Raw genomic sequence first — 9,288 nt, forward strand, 5'->3', positions numbered from 1 at the left:
TCACTGAAATCATTTGTTGATTTTTACATTTTTTATTTTCCTGCCACCGTTTTCTGCTGTCTCCAGACTGCACATCAAAAAAAAACTAGTGGAAAGTCTAGAAACTAGAGCAACTGATTCACCACACCTACATTCAGTGTCTTGAATCAGGTGAGAGGGAACCTTTCTGAATTTTACGTGTGAGGTCTAAACCCACGTCGACGTGTAGAAGTGTGCAGTCATTAAAACCTCCTTATATCTAACGCTATCTAACCTCCCTGCTGTGTGTCTGTGTTTGTGTGTGTGTGTGTGTGAGACTTTTGAATCTTTAAAAACAAGCTCCAGACAAACAACTTCCTGTCTGTTTCCTAAAAATAGTGCAGGCTTTTGCACAGGTGTAAACGGTGCATCTATTTTATTTGAAAAAGCAAAATAAATTTGATAAAGACTGAAAGATTTCCTTTGAAAGGAGCGTGTGACACCGTCACCTTAACTGCACATGTATGTGCGTTAATAATAAAATTAAAATGTAAAGTTTCACTTTGTGAATCGTGTAGTTGCACCTATACTGTAACAGTATAAGAAGCTGAATCGTTTCATTTACAGTCAGCAAAGCAACAGATTTCCACTCAAATTAAAAATATCATACGGTAAAGTCCAAGGATTAGAAATATGTCTATAAATAAAGATTTAATAATAATATTAAAGATTGGTGAAGACGATGACATACTGAGTGATATAAAGAGAAGCTCTGTGGGTTGCAGTGTCCTGCATTTTTTCCTGTGAGAAATAATCTGGAAATTCCAGATTATATGATTCCAATCTGGACAAATTTTAACCATTTCAGCAGTAAGACTCTATAGTAATACACTCTCTCATATGTATGGTATATAATAACGTACATTAAGCTTGTGTTGTCCTGCATAATTGTTTTATTTTCACACAACTCCTCCCCATCTTATATCCTCATTACTTTAACTGTTTCCCATTTATCCAGTTTCATAACGAGTTCACTTTCATTTTGAAATGGTGATTCACGGTCACACGTACAGCACCGTGGAAATAATTTGCCCCCTTCTTGTCACGCTTCCATGTTTCAGATCATCAAAGAAATGTTAATATTAGACAAAGATAATCTGACAATCTGATAATCTTACTTATAGAAACATTGTGCTCAGCTTTGAGAGACAAACACAACCTGACGCAATATGCCTTTCACAGATACCTACAGCTGAGATCATATATTGATCGTGAGTGCAAATTGTCCGACTTTACAGATGCTGAGTCGCATTTTTCCCCCCATCCTGAAGAATGCTACAACCATGACCCCTACTAAATCTATTTCCGACCTATACAAAGCTCTCTCTAGTGCCAGCGAGGATAACACTTTATACATTAAAGATAAATGGGAAAGGGAATCAGGGATTGATATTTCTGTGGGGGAGTGGAAAAATATTTGGTCCTGCCAGTGATCCACATCCAGTTCCATTAGCTGGAGGGAACATGGCTGGAAGAACATTATTAGACACTTCAAGACACCAAATCAGGAGAGATATAAAAGTGCTCATATGCATTCTGGAGACAATGCGGCTCGACTGTTGCTAATCATTTTCGTGTCTTTTGGGACTGTCCCAGGTTAAAAAATTTCTGGATGGCTGTCCGGGCCTCCTTAAGCACAGTCTTTAACGCTCAAATACCTCTAGATTTTGAGGTTCTATATGTGGGTCTGGTCCCTTTTCTGGAATGTAGGAGTGAGATTAAGCTGGTGCAATTATTCTTGGTGGCAAGTAAGAAAACAATTACAAGAAGATGGTTAAGCCCAGTCCAGCCTACCCTGGATGATTGGTTTGGGATCATTTTAGAGATATTTAGGATAGAAAAACTGACATATCTATTAAGAAATCAAAAGGTAAATTCTACCAAATTTGGAACAATTGGATAATATTAATGACCCCGACAAGAGCTAACTTTATTTGATCTCACTGTTACTTGTACTTTTGTAACCTACTTATCTAATTTCTGACCATTGTTAATCTGGACGATCAGCGGAGACAGATGAGGCTTGAGACTCCAGTTCCAGCTTACGCAGCCTCACTGCTTTATCTGCCTCTATCTCCAACCTTCTGATCTCGAGCTCTAATTAAGCTCGCCTGACCCGAGCCTTCTCCTCGGGCTCCAAATGGACGAGCCCCCCCTCTGCTAGGCGACAAGAGGGGAGTAACATACACAAGCCCCCACACGAAACTTGAGTAAAATAAAGGGTTTTTTGCCTTACCTTCTCTGACTGATTTATGGTATAGGAGGACACCTGCTCTGTATCTGTTTTAGTATAAGAGACCTTTGTTTAGGCGGACCGCTGGGCTCCTAGCACCAGCTTTGGGGAGTCGTTCACAAGGTCACATCTTGACCACACACACACACCTGCGCACACATACATACACACACACGCACACCTACACGTATACACAGACTGGTACTCTTTGTTCATATGTATGCCTGTGTAAGACGTCATATGTTAATGAACCTATACATATTCATTTAAACACAATAAAGAGCAGTGCTACGGGGGAGCTAACTGAGAGCGACTGGGGTTCGAGCGGAAGGAGCGGCGCAGGCACAGGTCTCCAAGTAACCAACCATCCACGAGTCCCAGCACACTTGGATTTGCATGAACAAAAAAGGCAGTCTCACTTCCTCCAAGGCTCAAGGCCGTAACAATGTATTTTATTTACTTTTTTCCCTACTTTTTTCCCTCCATGACAGCAGCATGGGCAACCCCCCAGTTCATGTTTATAGCTCCATATAATGTGTCCTACCTTTATGTAATATGAGTCCCCTTCTGGAGAACATATGAACCTCGTAGAACTTTGTTATCAGGCAACTCTCCTAGTAATATCCATTAGAGGATAACATGCACTTGCCGATCACTGTGTTTATCATTTGCTCTCCTGGACTTAACTCTAAAAACCTGGAAGAAGGACTCTGTTTTCATCTTATTCATATACACTGTAAAAAAGAAAAAGTTGAGAAAACTTAAAATTTCAAGGCAACATGATGCAAGAGATTTTTGAGTTTTCTCAACTTCTGCCAACTGTAGTTGACTTAACTAATATTTTCATGTTCTGCCAACTTGGATCTACTTGTTCACCTAATTAGGATAATCCTGTAAGTCTAACAAAGAAATTCTGGTTTCAATGCCATGTATTTCTGCCTTCACCAAACAAAGATATTCCTGTTGAATTAACATACAATCATTCCCTCCAAGGCCATGTATTCCTAAATTCACCAAACACAGATATTCTTGTTGAATAATCATACAATTCTTACTCCAGTGAGTTGAAAATTTACCAATATTAATAAAGAAAAATGTATGCTGTTATCGTACTTGAAAAAACACTCAAACAGATATAGAATAAAACAAAGCACAACTGAATGTTATGTAAAAACGTATCTATTTTTTTCAACAGTGCTTTCAGTATATTTCAGAAGGTCATGGGCAGTGGGGTGAATTTCTGTAAAAAAGCAAACAAACAGAAAAAAACGTGTTGCCAGTTTCTTTAGGGTGCTTTGAGCACCCCAGCAGAGACATTAAAATTCCAGAGTCCAGAAAAAAAGAAAAGTGTCCAGCAGCTTAGTCATTCACGTTCACACCCTGACTGTCCTGTAAAAGCTTAACTTAACTATTGCACACTAAATAGGGTAGTGCAACAAACAATTGCCTTTGTACCCAGACATTGACATTTTACATGGGCTCACTATGATGAACTACAGAAGTCAAAAGTTATTAGAAATGTTACCATCAATGAACAGTGAACTATCAGGTAAAATGAACGATTATATAGAGGGAAAGGGGTTGAACTACTGGGTTTTGTTTTGTTTTTTTACATGACTCTACAATGCACTTAAACATGTTTAAGAACAAGTTAAACTCATGTCTGGCTTCCCCGTTAACAGTCACAGCAAAAGCTTTGTTTTTAGAGACCTTATGCGCTGTGAGCATCGAGAGCCACCGAGTTCAAAAAAGATGACCTGAATTGCTTCAAAGGTAAACTCATCTGCTTTGGATAATCAATGTTGAGGGCATACAGAAGGCCAAAGAGGTATGCCAAGGCAGTAGAGAGGTCTGGAATGTTATGTAGCACGATGTCCCCTTCCAACACAACAGCATGTTCTCGCACAGACGTATCGGCATCGTCATCTTGCAGGATGGTGAGGATGGCAACTGATGCACCGTTCAACACTGGTTCCAAAATGTCAGTGTCCTGAAGAGAAGAAAAGTAAAATATGAATTATTGAAAGCTAAGAAAAATTAAAGACAAAATACATTTCTAAAGATCTTAACTTTAACCTCTATACCATGATGCTCATTTGACTCATGGAGGTTTTAAAAAGAAAAAGCTTATTTTCCTTTAATTAACGGCACAATATCTTTCACCAACCAACCTTGTGATGAGTTTTGTACAAAAATATTTTCTGCTGTTGAACACCCACTAACAATGCCCAGGTGCTCCTCAGCAGAAAAAAAAGCAGCGAGAGTTATGACAACTGCAATCCTCACCATAAAATTATCTGGACTGCACTGAGGAAGTGTACATTTCCATTTTGGATTAAATCATCTTTTAAAAACATCTCATAGCAACTAGTTTTTCTTGCATTACTTTTTTGTACTTACTAAGCACTTCAGGAAAACCTGTGTTGCATCCTCTCCGAGGAAAATGGGCAGGCCTCTCAGTGCTGCTGTCTTTTGGTGGGACACAATGTCAGATGTCTAAAGAGCATTCAGTGGAAAACAAGCATTTAAATTAGTATAGTAACGTGGTGTACCTACACACAATGCAAAATCAGAACTCTTATAGTAATGAAAATAAAATACAGATCAGGCCCAGCAACATGTAAAACTTAAAAAAACAAAACACCATTTTAACAATTTTACTTTCTTTTTACAAATTAAATAAAATACCGCCAAATAAAAACAAAGTAATGACTGATGACATTCATTTCCATTGATGTGTTTTGGCTGAAGCCAACATTTTTTTCTGTTATGACAAAGGTATACTCTCTTCTAAAAATGTCAGGTAAAGGAGCACTTACCTGTTCATCAAGTTTATCCAAGATGTCTTCCATCTCCTCACCAAGAGCTCCCTTCTTAGACCGGTATAGTTTCAGCAGGCCAGGCACAAATTTGTCCAGGGATGCATTGAACGTCCCCAGGAGGTCTTTGCTTGTGATCCGATGAAATTCTTCAGATATCTAAACAAGACAATAACCAAAATATTGCCATTTATTCAGCACAGAAAATTTCTGGGTAGCTGCCTTGTACAGTCTGCACCATGTTATATGCCTGACTGTGTTATCAACCGCAAAACCTACTTCAAAAATCTCTCATGAATACACATTTTGCACAGGAATAGAAACACCCTCCACAAAAAACAGTATCAATATGCAAATATATATTATGTTCACACTGAAATGTGGAATTTTTGTGGATTTTTACTATTGAGTGTGACCTTGAGAGGTGTGATCGTAATGCTCCAGGTGTTTTAAATACACATACAAAGTCTGTGTGAATGCATGGCCAATGTGCACCTTGTCCGTGATGAAGGCGGAAATGTTTCAAAAGAGTCTCTTGACTGGAGCTTGTGAATTTGCAAAATCGGCACTGCATGAACTCCACCCCTGAAACACAAGAGACATAGTCAATTTTGCCAAAAGCACTTTTGCAATGAGATAAAACATCCATATCTAACACACAGAAGGAATCCATAGATGCAGGAGCTGAATACATCAACAAGCCAAAACCAGAGACATCATGAAAAAAATATGTAAGGAATCATATTAACTTACATATGACCACTTGTCTACTATATCAAGTATATGATTGATAACATACATGACATGTAACATAAATGCAAGCTTGAATTCAAACATTTTTTTGTTACTATGATAAAAAAATGCAATAACTATAGAAAAATTAATACTATCTGTAACACAGTATACATCAACAACACACAATCATTCCTTTAATATTGTCTCCTTCCCCATTATGTAAAAAGCTCTGAAAATGTAGCAATCTTATAATACAGAGCATGAAGTACAACTTTAATTTGCGTGTGACATTAACTTACAGTACATTAGGCAATCTTACACCAGCTGACAAACTGTCAAGTCAGCTTTAAACATTACTTTAAAGTAACAGTGCTGCACCGGATAAACGGTGACTATTGAAAAAGTGAAAAAACAATATTAGACAATATGCAAGTTACTTATATCACTGTCATATAATTGGCGCACATATCCTACACCGACCCATGAAAGCGTCTCCATGACAACGCGTGCTTGGCCCAGTTTGTTGTCAAGGTTAACATAACGTTTTCATGCAAAGATAACATTGAAACTGGTTACAAAACGGGTAATAAGCTAATAAGTTTTACCATGGCAGAAGTGCTGTAAAAAGCCAGTGTGAGATACCGTCATTTAGTGATGTCTGTCTGAATTTCAGAGTGTTTAACATTAAACATTACTTTTTGCGCTGGCCACTACTCTGAGCTAAAACCTTTTTTTTATTTTTTTAAATATTAAACTTTATTAAGAAACAGTACACAGAACATGTATACAATCAGAACAAAATTAACACATGCCAGGGGGTGTAATACAAAGAATTACATACATTCAAATAATTTGTAATTACTACAAATGGTAATAGTTTTCATAGCCTTTTTGTTAAGTGATCCACTAATCAATTTTATGTAACATAAAACATCATTATAGTAATGTTTAAAATTAGGTTTTTTGTTACTGTATTTGCATTTGTGAAAATAAAATTTAGCTAAGATAACTAATAAGTTTATTATAAAGTAAACATCTTCTTTTTTTTGCCTTCGAAAGAAACAAAATACAACATTTTCCCATTTCACAGTAAAGTCATTATAGAGATGTCCAGCAATGAATCTACTGAAGTCTTTCTCTGAGCTAAAACCTTCAGAGGCTGCTTGTAGCCCGATTACGACACAGCGGCGCGACGAAGGCTGCCCAAATTCATAGTGGACTCCTCTAAATGCGTCCGAGAAATATGTCCTCCTTATAATAAGCATCTCTTAAAATGTTTGCAATATTGAAACATTTCAATATAATGTAGAAAAAAAACGAGAGAAAAAAGTTACGGATCGGACTCCCCGATCCTTATTGCGCATGTGCAAATTCTATCTGTGGAATTAGTTTTAATATTACTCTTTCTGGGTCACAAAATAAACTTTTAAGATATTTTCAGGCGTTAATGTAGCTGTGTAAATTGCTAATATCTGTTCAGTTTATTAAGACAACATATACTTGCAAAAGTGCTCCGACGCTTTCGGAGACGTCTGTTACCCACCAGCTCGATAGCTAGCCAAGGGGGGGGGGGTCAATTAAGTCACTTAGATAACTTAAAAATGCTATAGTTGGCCTTTTTCAGTGTTTTACTAGTTCCATCCTCCCGGGTCCTCAGGAGGATGCAGCCTAGGCGCTTGTAGAAAACCTTAATAACACATGTAGTTAGCTTACCTGCTAGGGTAAATGGTCGGCAGCTCCAGCACCTGTCCAAAACTGCAGAAGTGAAAATCCTCAATGGTCGAAAAATTGCATTTTACATCCAAATCTAGCCACGATGGTTCAAATTTTCTTAGGAGGTTTTTAGTCTAGAACACATGGTAAACCACTATCACACAGCTCAGGTCTGCTCAGGCTCAGTTGAAAGTCCGTTTGGTTTAGTTCAAACTTGTTCAGACCACATGTGCCAGTCATCTACGGGGTTTCCCACTGGTTCCCAACTTGACTCAGAAACTCTGCTCAAAAGTTGATAATCTTTGTTATGCTGTCTAGAAAATCTTAGTTAGGACAACAATGAAAGAAATTTGTTGGGTAGACAAGCTTTTTTAGGTTGTAAATGGAAAGTTTTATTTCTAAGTCAGTTTAATTTAAAAACTTTAGTGAAATCAACAATTGCTAGTTATCGTTTTTACAGTGTACAGGGAGTGCAGAATTATTAGGCAAGTTGTATTTTTGAGGAATAATTTTATTATTGAACAACAACCATGTTCTCAATGAACCCAAAAAACTCATTAATATCAAAGCTGAATGTTTTTGGAAGTAGTTTTTAGTTTGTTTTTAGTTTTAGCTATTTTAGGGGGATATCTGTGTGTGCAGGTGACTATTACTGTGCATAATTATTAGGCAACTTAACAAAAAACAAATATATACCCATTTCAATCATTTATTTTTACCAGTGACACCAATATAACATCTCCACATTCACAAATATACATTTCTGACATTCAAAAACAAAACAAAAACAAATCAGCGACCAATATAGCCACCTTTCTTTGCAAGGACACTCAAAAGCCTGCCATCCATGGATTCTGTCAGTGTTTTGATCTGTTCACCATCAACATTGCGTGCAGCAGCAACCACAGCCTCCCAGACACTGTTCAGAGAGGTGTACTGTTTTTCCTCCTTGTAAATCTCACATTTGATGATGGACCACAGGTTCTCAATGGGGTTCAGATCAGGTGAACAAGGAGGCCATGTCATTAGTTGTTCTTCTTTTATACCCTTTCTTGCCAGCCACGCTGTGGAGTACTTGGACGCGTGTGATGGAGCATTGTCCTGCATGAAAATCATGTTTTTCTTGAAGGATGCAGACTTCTTCCTGTACCACTGCTTGAAGAAGGTGTCTTCCAGAAACTGGCAGTAGGACTGGGAGTTGAGCTTGACTTCATCCTCAACCCGAAAAGGCCCCACAAGCTCATCTTTGATGATACCAGCCCAAACCAGTACTCCACCTCCACCTTGCTGGCGTCTGAGTCGGACTGGAGCTCTCTGCCCTTTACCAATCCAGCCACGGGCCCATCAAGACTCACTCTCATTTCATCAGTCCATAAAACCTTAGAAAAACCAGTCTTGAGATATTTCTTGGCCCAGTCTTGACGTTTCAGCTTGTGTGTCTTGTTCAGTGGTGGTCGTCTTTCAGCCTTTCTTACCTTGGCCATGTCTCTGAGTATTGCACACCTTGTGCTTTTGGGCACTCCAGTGATGTTGCAGCTCTGAAATATGGCCAAACTGGTGGCAAGTGGCATCTTGGCAGCTGCACGCTTGACTTTTCTCAGTTCATGGGCAGTTATTTTGCGCCTTGGTTTTTCCACACGCTTCTTGCGACCCTGTTGACTATTTTGAATGAAACGCTTGATTGTTCGATGATCACGCTTCAGAAGCTTTGCAATTTTGAGACTGCTGCATCCCTCTGCAAGATATCTCACTATTTTTGACTTTTCTGAG

Source organism: Astatotilapia calliptera, chromosome 15 (assembly GCF_900246225.1).
Source record: "Astatotilapia calliptera chromosome 15, fAstCal1.2, whole genome shotgun sequence".
NCBI lineage: Eukaryota > Metazoa > Chordata > Actinopteri > Cichliformes > Cichlidae > Astatotilapia > Astatotilapia calliptera.